A 14,711-nucleotide genomic window follows, 5' to 3' on the forward strand; every position below is an offset into this window, starting at 1 on the left:
ATCCACAATAGGAGTTCCGAATTCATAGACACGTAGAATCAAACTATACATCTCTGTTGAAGACCTTTTTTATTTATATTTCAGTTTATTTAAATTTCAGCTTATTTTAGCAGTCTGCAGATGTTAAAAAACAAACAGTCTTCTTGTTGCAGACTGCAGAGTTTTGGTCCACCTCTTCTGCTACAGATGTTGGCAGATGTGATTTCGCAGTCTTCTGACATTTTACCTCTGAAAAACAAACAGCACCTAAGGCTACCGGGATCCTTTACCTTTGGTATTAGGGCAATAAACGAGGTCATACACCCAAAGCTGAGCGAATTAGCTTCAAAAAATTCAGCAAACAATTTCACGAAATCACCTTCCAAGCAGTTCCAAAACCGTTTCAGAAACTTAAAATTGAATCCATCCGGACCCGGTGCCTGGTCCCCGTCACAATCCCACACCGCCTCTTTTATCTCCAGTACCGTGAATGGGGACGTTAACAAATCCACTTCCACATCATTTAGTCTTTTAATATCCTCCAGTGTTATCCCCGTTCGGTTTGAAATCGGTTCCCGAAACCTTTTTTCAAAAAACTCGAAGACAGCCTCCTTTAACAATATTGGACTCGAAACCCATTCGCCATCTATTAACAAACCATGTAGTCTGTTACTACTTAAGTTTGCCTTAAAAACCCCATGGAAGTACTTCGAATTCTCGTCACCATTTATAGCCCAACGAACCCTAGATTTTTGTTTAAGATCTTGGAATTTTAACTTTTCAAACTCCTTCAAAAAAACCATACATTCAGACCTAATCTCCGGTTAGTTGGGTTTTAACAAGATTATCAAAGCCATATAAACCATTTATATGAAAAACGCAACGGATTTATTTGTTTTAAATCTTGTTGTATTGATAAATATAAAACCCGTTTTATATGTAAAACCCAAGCCCCGGATCCATATACGAAATACATGCATACCAAAATAATCAACCATAGGGGGTTTATGTAATACAACATTTCAAGAGGCAAGAAGATGAAGGAGATGGCGGTTTGAATGGCTAGCCTTCAATGGAGAAGAGCCTCAAGCTTGTATACCCTCCAAGCCTTCAACAAACGCCTTGCTTGCTAGGATTTAATCACTCTTGCACTTGAAAGATAAAACCTCTTGTGTTTTCTTCTTCCTTGAACCGAAATCAAAAAGAGAGAGAGAGAGGTTGTAGAGAGCTTTTGCATGTAATGTGGTGGGTAGTTGTGTTTGTTGTCCCAAGAAGTATTAATAAGAGAAAATGGATTTTAAACAAAAGGGTGGGAATTCCCCCCCCCCCCCAAAAAAAATGTGGGCCGGTCCTACTAGAAATTATTTTCTCTTTCCTTCTGGAACCAGACTAATACTCCATGTACTAGTCTTAGGACTAATATTCCACATACCAGTCGCAGGACTAATACTTCATGTATTAGTTCACAGGACTAATACTCTATGTATTAGTCACATGTCTATTTAAACTTTGTGACATTTAACACTTTTAACATGTCATAAGTTTTATGCAAAATACCACAACCATTATCATATATATATCATTTAACCAACTTAAATAATATCATAAGATAATCTCTCTAAATAAATTATTCATATAATTTATCGATTCCTCAAGTGCGAATATTTAGAAACCCATTTTCTAAATATCATAAGTGCTAATATTTACTTGTTAGATCATATCTACAATAAATATTATGGTGTTTGTCTAGCTTGTTATTGGGTATGACCCGACTTGGATCATAACGTACTAGTCACATAAACTCTAATATGTGTCTTGGGCAGACCGATTCCTACAGGAAGTACTTCGAATTCTCATCACCATTTATAGCCTAACGAACCCTAGATTTTTGTTTAAGATCTTGGAATTTTTAACTTTTCAAACTCCTTAAAAAAAAACCATACATTGAGACCTAATCTCCAGTTCCGACCCCGCAAGTGGGCGGTGTCACTAATTTTGGCACGGTCATCCCCTCCTCCCTGGATTCTGCCCCCCCCCCCCCCCCCCCCATCAGCCAGTTTGTCCATATCGATGTCAAAGTTAGGAGAGGGAATCTTTGTTGAATTTGCTCCATCATTTTCTCCTATGTCCAGAGGGTTTTCCCAACTTGGGCTTCTAGTGTTTCTGGCCCGTTTTCTAGATGCCGGAGTGAAACCTGGACCTAAGCCTATTCCAACTTCATCCCCACTATCCAACACAATAGTTTGACGGTGCGAGTTCACTGAATTGATACCCAACGTTTCCCCTCCCCCCGTGCCAGTTTCCGGCTATGCTTCGGTAACCGGTACAACCGGCGGACGAAACTCCCCTTCTTCCATGATCTCCTCCCGACTCGCACAGTCTCCTCCCCCATCAGAGGATTCTTCAGTCCATGCTAAAGATGTGTCTCCAAAGAAATTTGGCACCCAAGTCTTCAATTATTCTACAACCCATATCAAGAACTCCTTCCCTTTCCACTTAACCACTATTTCTTCCTCAATTCTACTCCCGATCTTGGTTAGTACAAAACATTCCCCGGTAGAGTTATCAGATTTTTGCCAAGAAAACTCCGAAGGACAGACCTTGGAGCCGAAAAGCTCCCCAATTTTATCATAGTTTGCACTATCACGCAACATAATGGGCATCCCCAACACCTTCAATCCAGCAACCCTATCAAACAGGATCTCTTGACCCTTCCATACCGATGCTTCCGATAAATATTTCTCCCAGACCGCCACCCCATTAGATAGGAACTCATTAGCCTGTGCCAAACTTTTAAACACAATCATCATTTTTAGCCCACCGATATACGACAGCGCCGTGTCCGAGAACCCCGCCTGAATCATCATCGACTTTGCCCCACACACGGCCTGCACGCTTCTCGCCACCGCTAGGATGGATCTCCCCAAAATCTGCTCAGGGTAGCAGAGTGTAGGGCTTCCTAATGTGTTTTCCTTCTTTTTTACATTTCCTCTGTTACTAATCCCTCGCTCCACCACGGATTTGGTAACCCCGGCCTGCTTCAAGGACCGATTTGCAGGTCTGCTTTGCACACCCCTCGACGTTCCGTCTTTACTCACTTGTTCGTGCCTCCTACTTTTCACGGGTGCCCCCTTTCTATTGTACATTGCTACCGTGACTGATAGTGAAGCGCCAGAAATCTTTGTTCCACTTATTTCTTCTGCAAATCTCTCTGCATCCATCACTCCCTTGAACCGAATAAATCCAAACCCCATTCCCCCAATGTCTTTCTTCTTCGCAACGTATGCATTAGACATTGAACCGTAATGTCTAAATGCCACCCCCCCCCCCCCCCCCCCACAAATCTTTCATCAAGACCCCATCCGGAATGTTAGCAACAAAGAAAGAGGTTTCTTTGCCATATCTCCTTTGACCATTCGCCTCTCGCCACTCCCACACCATATTTTTGCAAGTTGCATAAGAAACACTTAAACTAATGCTACAAAAATTAATACACCTTGTAGTTTCCTTCTATCATTTTAGTATTAAAAAGTCAAAAAAAAAAAAATAATAATAATAAACTTGTATTTTTAATATTTGAAAGCTATAAACAATGGAATGGAAATATAAGAAAACATATTGATTTATCTCCAAACATGAATTGAACCATGGTGTGGTTGCACATACCACTTTATAAGTTTATTCAATTTACTTAGTAAAAGTTCATTCCAATTGAGTTAAAAGAATTTAACATTAAGCATATGGTTCGTCATAATTGATATATGAACATGTAGGCACACACAATCACATTTGTACACAAATACAAAACAACTAAGTAGTTGCACGTGTCATTGTATAATTAAAACGCAAAAAACCAAGTTAGTCTTTAGGGTTATTATTATACGGTGGGACGTGCCCGTGACAACACGGTAAAAAAACCATTATTGTGTTATGGTTGTGACACATAGTAAAAACTAGACGGGTGCCCGCGCGATGCTGCGGGTGTTTTAACTTGTTAATCATGTAACAAATATAAGTGTTTATGGTTCGATTAAAACCTTGAAATCGTTTAAACCGGTCATTGGCTTGACTTATTTTTTCTTCTATTTTTTTTCTTTCGGTTTGTTGGTCGGTTTCAAAATTTTCAAAACGTAGTGAACGGTTAGTTCGCGGTTTATACTGGCAACCGGCCATATGAAACCAGACCAGACTGTAAATGTTGAATGCATTTTAATGTTTTTTACTATTAATTATTATATATGTTTTGTAATATATATTAGATATAGTTAAAATTTAATTGAACATAATCTTTTTATTACATATAACTTGGCTATACAACTTCAAATTAACATAATTGAAATATGATTCATTTTGTGATATTTGTTGTTATTATTTCACATCCTAGATCTTCCATTAATATTTACCATATATGTGGTTAAAATTATCATTTTTTTATTTTTGATCCTCTCAAGTATCATATTATGTTAGTGTTTAGTTAAAATTGATGGTACATTTAAATTAATAATTATTTTAAACTAAATTTATTATTAAAGTTTAAACTGTGAAACCTAACTGGAACCAGGCCGTTAGTAACGATTCGGTTTCAACTTTCAATGGCTGAGTTTGGTTTTGGACGACAAAAAATCAGTATTAACGGTCGAAAGTTTAACTTAAAAACCATAAAAACCGACACTGAACACCCATACGTAACATGTTAATTTATTTAAAATGAAAAAAATTATAACAATATCATATCCAAATTAAAGAGAATAAAATGCTCGTTTTTATGGTGTAATTTTTTTATAAAAATATTAACGTTTAAAAAGGCTATAGTCGTTTAAAAATCATGGGTGGGAAGTTAGTTTACAAGTTAAATTAAAAACATAATATGGTTAAATATAAGGGACCAAACTTGTAAGTTGAATGATTGTGTTTAAAAGACAAGTTTACCCTTACTAACACATATACCTCATGCTTTAAATGTTGTAAATTACTTAAAAATGAATGTCTTAATTTATCCTTGTTTGGTGAATTATATATAGTATAGATACAGACGTAACATTAACATTCTCAATAGGTTAGGAAAACTTGTCTTGCAATCTTCTCTTTCTAATTAAAGAAAAAAACGAAACAAAAATAAAAAAAACGAAGTCCCGCCAAAAGAAGAAAAACAATATTAATATTAATAAACCCTAGATAGATCAACTTCATTCAAACCCTGCAAACCAGTGGCAAAGATCCACACACATGTCTTCTGAATCAAATGCAAACCCTAAACAATCAAAGCCAAATGTCAATCTCATCGGCGGCATACCGGTCGAGTTCCCATTCCCGCCGTACGGCTCTCAGCTGGCTTACATGAGCCGAGTAATCTCAACGCTCGATCGGGCGCAACGAGACGGTCATTTTCACGCGTTACTTGAATCGCCTACCGGTACGGGCAAGTCATTGTCTCTGCTGTGTTCGGTGCTCGCGTGGCAGAGGAATTACCGGTCGAAGTATAATTATGTCGGTCCGGAGGATACGAGTGATCCGATCGGTGTCGGTGGGGGTTTTGTTCCTGAAATGGAGCCATCATCAGGTATAAATGCCATTGTTTTAATGTATGTAAATGCATTTTGTGGTGAATACATTGATCATTGTGTTTATGGTTTGTTTTTGAGAAGTAGTGATGAGTGTCAATAGTTATTGGTATATCACAAGCAGTGGTGTAACACACGGTAGTCAGGCGGTGGGGTACAGATTAGTGATTAATTAGGATTAATGATTAGAACGGATTCTACATGCAAAGATTTATTATAATAAAAAAGACTCATTTTTATAAAAAAAAATTATATTTTTAAACTATTTATTGATTAAAACGGATTCTACATGTGTTTATATGCAATAACTTTGAAAAGATTCTGTAAAAATGATTTTTTTATAACTATTTTACATGTAAATCACTTGGTTCTCCGGTTCTCCACTTTTTTTGTGCATCTTTTTTTTGGTTCCCCGATGAACCCACCCCTATATATATACAAATTTTTTTCCAAATTTTATATATAATATTTCAAAACAATTAATTGGATCAGATTAATAAGTATGATTTTCAGTTACCTTCAAGATTTTGACTGACTTTGACTAATTTTGACAAATTATGATCAAAATTTGACAGATTCTGACCAATTTTTACCAAAGTTTGAATGATTTGGATCGGCTTTGAACACTACGGATTTTTAGGCGTGATTAGGGGAAAAATCGAATCGGTAGCATACCGATTAGCAAAATCAGTGACTAATTGCAATTGTTACAACATTGATTGTTATCGATAGTAGGAATCTGGAAATCTCGCAGCTTTTTGTGTATTTGTATCATTTTAAGTTAAACTTCAAGTGACATTAATGAAGATAACCACAAATTCTGTATCATTGAAGATAACCACAGCTCTTCTTTTTTATAGAGTTTAACGTCATGAAATATGTTTTGGCCAGTGTACTATGTACCAATATTTTCGTTTATGCGAAAAGTCTGTACTTTGTGTGTGTTTCATTCTTTTATATTGCACAGGTTGTTTTATCACTATTAATTAACGTTTCTTTCTCTTTATAAATCACAGCTAACGAGATGCCTACTTTTTCTGAGAAAAACACTGCGAATCAAGGAAGAAAGATTACCATCTGCTATGCGACGTAAGTTCCGTCCAATCAAGCACTTGAGATTCTAGCGTATGTGCTCTCTATTACATGGAGATCACTGTTGAATTTAGGCTTTTTTACTGGGAATGCTGATACTTCTGCACATTAACATATTTGTTTTACAAAAGCAACAATCACATTTCCCTGATAGTCGTAACAAATATAAATCGTTTTTTGTAATATGAGTTGCAAGTGGATTGGGGTCACTGAGTTTGGGATTAACGAACTTAAGCACTCATTGTTTAGGACTTAGGAGGCAAATGTAAATAACGGACTGTTTTTTTCTATACGTTTTAAGTTTGTATTTGTTATTTATATGAAATAGTATTTGTGTATTGTTTTTGTATTGGTTATTCAGGAGGACGCATGCACAGATTAGTCAAGTGATTGGCGAATTTCGAAAAACAAGCTACCGTGTGCCTATGGCAGTTTTGGTTCGTTATCTGGATTTTACCCTTTGTCTTACAATATTCTTTTGGTCAAGATAATGTTTCAAAAAACTTGCACCTTCTCATCTTTTATGGTCATCTTTCAGGGATCCAGAATACACTACTGTACAAATCCTAAAGTTCGCGGTAAGGATAATATTGACGAGAGATGGTACTTATTTATCTGTAAAACATGCAGTTATACTTCGTTTCTACTTCTTATATGTATTGTTTAATATTGTAGTAAGCTACTTGTAAAGCAGAATAAAAAAAAGAAAGTTGGTTGCAGACAATTTACGTGAGTAATTTCATTTTTATATACTTTCAGATTGATTCCCGATTCTATGAGAATTAATAATCATTTGTGAGCTTTAATAGGAACGCACCAAGGATCAGAGCTCACCCATCTCTCAGGAAACGGGGTTGCTATGAAGTTCATGACATTGAGGATCTTGTTAAAGTTGGAGAAATGGTAGAAGGTTTGGCTTTTTATTCTTGAAACTTAATTTTTGACACAGTGTTATTTCTTAGTAAATAACTTTTTTTCTTGGCTTTTCAGGCTGCCCATATTATGGGGCACAAGCCCTGGCAGAAGTCGCAGATATAGTTTTTTGTCCACACAACTATATTATCAATCCACAAATTCGAAAAGCAATGGAGATAAACCTTAGAGGAAATATTATTATTCTTGATGAAGCACAGTGAGTAATAAAATATCAGAAATCTCAACAGGAGAAATTTTAGAGAATATTGCACAAACGGTTCCTGTGGTTTGACTTTATTGCGAGTTTGGTTCCCATATTTTAAAAATTGCAAACTTAGTTTCCTTCGTTTATGTTCGAACGTGCAATTTTTAAAATTTGGAGACCAAATTGTAATATGGTCAAACCACGAGGACCAGTGGTGCAGTTTTCTTGAAAATTTAAAATTTATGTTTTTTATGCCCATTTTGATCTCTTTCAGTAATATAGAGGATATATCTCGCGATTCTGGTAGTATAGATGTCGAAGAAGGTGTCCTGTGTCGTAAGTGATATCTGGTTCTAGCTCCATTTTTTGCTTTTTACATTTTTGTATTTATTTGTTCTTTAATGTTCTTGTACATATGACAGTATTACTGAGGGAATTGGAAAATCTTTGTGAAAGTAATTTGCAAATTTATCAGCCATTAAATGAAATGATAGAGGTACTACTTTATATTTAGGAATTATTGTTTAACTGCACAGATTTTGTCAGTGTACATAATTATTTTTAGCTGTTTATATTGACAGGGTATTATGAGTTGGATCAGCCTGAGGAAAATTTTATTGGGGAAGCTCAGTTCTCAACTTAAAGCCTCATGGTTGGTTATTTAATATATTGTTTAACCACTCATTCATCATATGTTCAGACTTCAGAGTTTATTGATTTGAATGGACTTGTGTATAATAGGGGTGTAAAAGAGCGGAGCCTGAGCTTTGCCTAAGCTGGAGCTCGGATTGTCTGTTATTTTTAGTTAACTTATATACATCTTTAGTTGTTTTATATACATTGTCAATTAAAAATTTAAAAGGTATCATAGTTATTATATATAATAATACTATTGTATAAACATATATTAAATATAAAATTATATTAATAATAGGCTCGATTAGGCTTGCGAGCCATCTTGAACTTGATAAGTGAAGCTCAGGCTTGGTCTTGTTTATTGAGCAAGCTTATTTTTAGGCTTGAGCTTGTTTAAGCTCGGTTCGATTCAAGCTTTTAGCTAGCCAATCTCGAGCGGCTCAGGTCGTGTACACCCCTAATGTATACTTAGCTCTTTGGTTAACATTTTGTTACAAATCGATAATGCATTTACAATGGACTCAACTGTCCCAACCTAAGTATTTAATCCTAATCTCTGGAGACCAACACTTACGTGTTGTATTTCTAATATGTAAAATTCAGTTTGCTTGTGAATCAAATATCATTTTTATGGTATTACAATTTATACATTTTGTGTATGTAAAGTACGCCTTCAACATTAAGTGATATTGTGTGACAACTATTTTAGTTGGAGTGGTGATAAAGCTTTAAAAGAACTTCAAGAAGCAACCATTTCAATGCAGTGCTTCCCAGGTTTACAAGATTGTGCCACACAGGTAATCCTGTTGACTTCATGTTAGACCGAGTTTTTTTAATTATCATCTTTTATATAAGTAATGCTGACATTAGTTTAACATTTTTTCTAAAAGTCAAGAATGAAAACAAATTCTAAAAGTTCTAAAACTTAATTCAGGCAATTAGACTAGCTGCAGAAGCTGATCCAGAAGTTAACACCTTAAGTGGCTTACCCTGCACGGTATTAGAAGGTAATTAACTTCCATGTTATGCTTTCAATATTTATTGAAATCAAAATAAATTGTAATCTCATTGCATCTTTGTTTGCTTACATTGCACAGATCTCTTCTCTTCGCTTACCTGTTTTTTCTCTGAATATGGGAGACACATATGTGATTATCAGCTTGTATTGCAATGTCAGATCAGTAATGATGCTGGTAGGTTGTTGACAGAAACATATTTATAGAATTTGTATAGTCATACAAATTTCAGTTTTAGTATTTTCTAGCATTTATTTGAAGATATTATTTTAAAAGTATATTTTCTAGCAGGAATTTCTGAAGATGACTGGCCCTGTACTTTCAGTTTGTGGTGCTTAAATCCAGCTATCGTGTTCAGAAACATGGCTCGTGGTGCTCTGTCAGTGATTTTAACATCCGGGTAGGTGCATGCTTGTATATTACATTTGATTTTCTGGTAGTACATATTACTTTGAGTACATTACATATTTTGTCCCTCAAAACTTTGCATATCTTTTCTTTCTCATTAACAGGGGTTAGAACTTTTTTGTTAGTCAGATTGTAAAACTTTTAATACAGTCACCATGCTTAATTTTTCAGCTTTTACAGTTACACATGCTATAAGTGCAGTTTGCAGTCTGTTGGTTTGTGCATGTTTATCACAAACATTCATTGTGTCGTTCGTATAACCAGCTAATAATCTGATGCAGGACTCTGTCACCAATGAGCTCATTCCAATCAGAACTCGGGGTTCGGTTTGGTACTTCTCTTGAGGCTCCACATGTAATTAATGTGGACTCACAGGTACTAACAAAGCAGTTTTTTTCCCCTTAATAAAAGTTAACTCATCATTTTGGTTCTATTATCATTCTTATGACCTTTTTTACAAAAGCTATGGACTGGTGTGATCCACACGGGGCCAGATAATTACCCGTTGAATGCAAGCTACAAAACATCAGAAGCTTATGGTTTCCAGGTAAGTTTTTAAAATAAAGATGTGAATGTTTCTTTTAATGTTAAGGATGATGTCATTATTGTTTCAAATACAGGCTGCACTTGGTACACAACTTGGTTTTGAACAAAATTTACATCAAAACGTTGATCAAAATAAGCACATAGCAATGGTAATTTTATAAAACATTTTACTCTAATATTGAGTTAACCTTTTGTTATATTATTAGAGCCAAGAGGAGGTCAAGAAGAGTTTGAGCATGTTTTGAAAGATTACTACGATACAGTTCGTCATGGCAGTAAACCCGTGACAGGGAGGAGAAGGGGTAAAAAGTGGGATGAAAATAGTTGTAATGCAACAAAAAACAATGGGAACTTAAAGGGAGCTATATTTCTCGCTGTTTGTCGAGGAAAGGTATGCTGATATGACATCATGACCTTACTGTTTCCTTCTTATCTTGATGTGTTATCTTGATCAAAAGTTAGGCTGCAATTTGTTTCAAATGTGTCCGATAGAATCAAAGATAGGGGCAATTTCATTAAGTAAAATGGGGTAGAATGGTCATTAAGTAAAAAATCTTTAAAGTTGGGTGTATATGTTATACTCAGTTTTTGTTGGATATAACTTAAGAATTTCAAGTTCATACGGGTATTTATGAAATTAATCCTAAAACTAAAAACAAATAGCTAAAAAGGAAGAGGGTCAAATGAATGGTTTACATGTTTAATTGATGCTCAAAATGACTGAAGCTGCTATCTGGCTGTACAGGTGTCAGAAGGAATGAACTTCTCTGATGATTTTGCTCGAACGGTTGTATCCTTTGTTGTTTTATGAGAATTTTTGAACCTATTTATATTATTGTTTCTTCTCAAGATGATCCTTGACTACCACTTTTGAAATCTCAGATAATTGTGGGGATTCCTTTCTCAAATGTGTAAGCTTCACCTTTTCTTTTTATGATATGATATATTTTAATTTATATTATAGGCTTTATAGCTATAACTTTTCATCAGGTTTGATATTCAAGTAGCAGAAAAGAAGAAATACAATGATACATATAAGTCGTCTAAAGGCCTTCTTAGTGGCAACGAATGGTACTGTCAACAAGCTTTTAGAGCACTTAATCAGGCAGCAGGTATTATTCTTTTTGATGATAGTGGTTACTATGTGATGGGCTGTTTTTATAATGGGTTAATTGGATTAATCTTGTCAGTTTGTCGTTTTATTATTGTTCAACGATTAGTTTTAGTAATGTTGTGATAGACCTGCTCATATATCAGAGTGACCATCTTTTTGTGTAGGGCGTTGCATTCGACACAGGTTTGACTATGGAGCCATAATCTTCCTAGGTAAGGGTTTCTTTTAGTTATAAGGTTGTGTTAGACACACACACACATAGGGGAGGGTTTGTGAAATGTGTAAAAGATAATTAAAAACGTGTAGCTCACGAACATACATATATGTATCTTATGCTAGGTAGTAGGTACTTGTATGTAAGTTTGCGAGCTACATCCTTTTTTGGAGTTATTTTCTATCTTTTTTACAATTCTAATCTTATATTTAAAAAGAAATGATGAGTAGTTGTTTCTTGGTTGTTTCCTATCCTTTTAGTTTTCTCAGTTGGTTTGACTGGTTTGTCCTGTTTTAGATTAAGTCATTCTTTCTCAGTTATTACTTATCTATCTCTAGTTTGTTTTATTGTTATATTCAGTTTTCTGTGTGCTCTTTTAAGACACTTGAGTCCTCATAATGGTTAATTTTGCAAGCAGATGAACGCTTCCGTCAAGAGAAAAACTTAACTTACATTTCAAAGTGTATAAGGAAATCCATTAGACAGCATGACAGTTTTGACCAGTCATTAGAAGGGTTAAAATCTTTTTTCGGAGACTTCAAGGTATTCTCCTTACCATCTACTGTTCTACCATCCTTACAACATCTTTTCTTTCCTTGCAATTTTTTATGCTCATACTAACAGTGTTTATATTTTTGTGAAATGATGAAAGATAAAAAAAGAACAGGTTGATACTAATGGAAGTTCTGTGCAACCGATCGATGTTGAACTTATTGATGTTGATGAACCAAGAAACTTGTTGACAGAGATAAAGGACATTAAGCCTAACATTAATGGACAAAGATTTGTGTCAGATAATGTCACAGCACCAAAAACTACAAGTAAATTTTTTGATGCTGGTGAACCAAGAAACTGGTTCGCAGAAGTGGACACTAAGCCCAACCTTAAAGGACAAAGTTCTGTGTCAGATGATGTCACAGCACCAAAAATTACATCTAAAATTATTGAGGTTGATGGGCCAAGAAACTGGTTCGCAGAAATGAAGGGCACTAAGCCCAACCTTAAAGGACAAAGTTCTGTGTCATATAATGTCAAAGCACCAAACATTACACCTAAAATGGAGAAATTTGCAGATATGACAACATAATCTAAAGCTCCGAAATTAAGGCCATGCAGTATGAGTGACAACAAGACTGGTATACCTTATGTTGACTTGGAAGATGATTTGGAGACCGAAAACAGGTATACCAACGTTGCTATTTCAACTGTTGTCTTTTGACGCTACCAAATAAATTCCCTTTTATTAATGAAGTTGTGGTTCCTTATATTTGTGCAGGTGTTCATCACCACTGGTAATTGTTTTATCTCCTGATGATATTGATGGAACTGTTGTTGAGGAAACCCTGAAAAACAATGACCCTGAGAACTTAGTTGCAAAGGAAACACCAGTTAAGGAAACTGGTTCTGTTACTTTTGAATCTGTTTCTGAGGACGTGCTGTCTAATTCGACCATATACCAAACAAAGTTGCCAGATCAGCAATTACCGCATTCCTTTTCTTCCCCATGTTCCACTTCTGCATTCGTGACTCCTAACAAACAATACATATCTCAAAACAGATCACCTTTGCTAGAAGCGAGTGTCAATTCACGTTTTCATAAACGATTAAAGACTTCAGTTGTCAAAATGGAGTCCTTAGATTCTCCAGATCCTAAAACTTCAGCTACCATTTTTGGTGATGCTATGAAGAAAGATTTAAAATTAACCTGTTTACTTTGTAAACATCAGTTAGGTCTTGAGGAAAATAATTATTTTGTTTCTTGTTCAACAATGTCATTATCTAAGATGCATTTGGCATCAATTTGGAAAGGGAAGTTGGAGGAGTCAGAAGTGGGCCCCACAAGTGTACTGGTTATGGTATCTGATATTACATCAGTTGATAGAAGAATATGGGAAACAAGTCCAAAACAAGGAATATGGAGTGAAGAAGATGGTTGTGTATTCAATAAAATTATATGTAGTTTTTGTAATAACCAAGAAAATTGTCTTGGTTTGCATGTTGCTGCAACCGATTCATCCAACGTGCAGCTTCTTAATAAGGTACTACTGTCTGTTGAAATTATTATAATTTATCTTTTACAGTGTTTTAATATTTTGACTCTATTTGCAAGTGCTTTTTAATTCTGACAAACTGGAAATCCAACATGTTGATGTATCAAGGAATAAGGTCAGTACGCGTCCTCGTTTATTTTAAAATCTAAAATAAATGATCGAATGAAAGTTGGCCTGTAAACAAACCGAGTGTTCAGCGAACTGTCTAGTTTTAATAACTTTTTATGCTCAACACATTGTTCACATTTACTTTTAATTAATTTTAACTCAGTTATGTTTCGCAATTTATGTTCGTGAACCGTTTATATATTGTTAACGAACAAACATAATAAACACAAACATATCCATGCTTACAAGCCTAAATGAAAGCACAAATTAGGCTTCAACCTATTTTTAGCAGCTAGCGCACACATCACATATATATCTATTCTTGATTTTAAAATCAAACTTTAAAACTTTTCATTGATCTAAAAACATGCTTCAAGCATGGTGAGTTGGTGCACATGACATCAGACCTGAATGGTTGCTGAAATTGAAGACTATTGTCAAAATTCAAATTATGATTGTTCTTGGATATATGTTTTGTGAATTGTGATTATACTTGTTGAAAGATTTACAGTTGATATCAGTTTTGAAGTCAACAGTAGTTGTTCTGTTTGACATCCAAAGCACAAGTGTAGTTCTGTATTTGAAACTGGGGATGAATCACTATTGTTGAAACAATGTAGTTCTGCTGGTTACAACCGAGTACAATTGACTTATGTATAACGTGTTCAGCTACAAACTATCATGTGCCTTTGACCTTTACTTTCTGCTGAATTTTGACAATAGTCTTAAATTTCAGCAACCATTTTGGTCATCTTCCAATTTCAGCAGATCTTATAACCTTCAATACATAGCAGCAATTCAGACCTGATGTCTATATATATTGATGTAATTATTAATAGTGCAATGCTGTTGACTTTTTACAGTCC

The 14,711-nt window shown here is 35.1% G+C and overlaps 1 pseudogene; it reads left to right on the plus strand.

The window, feature by feature from the left end:
- Positions 1-5,187: 5,187 nt before the first annotated feature.
- On the plus strand, positions 5,188-14,455 carry LOC143538270 (regulator of telomere elongation helicase 1 homolog; annotated as a pseudogene).
- The last annotated feature ends 256 nt before the right edge of the window (positions 14,456-14,711 follow it).

The sequence above is a fragment of the Bidens hawaiensis genome, unplaced genomic scaffold (assembly GCF_021521415.1).
Source record: "Bidens hawaiensis isolate Kalapana, Puna unplaced genomic scaffold, B.hawaiensis_p1.1 tig00011542_1, whole genome shotgun sequence".
Classification (NCBI taxonomy): Eukaryota; Viridiplantae; Streptophyta; class Magnoliopsida; order Asterales; family Asteraceae; genus Bidens; species Bidens hawaiensis.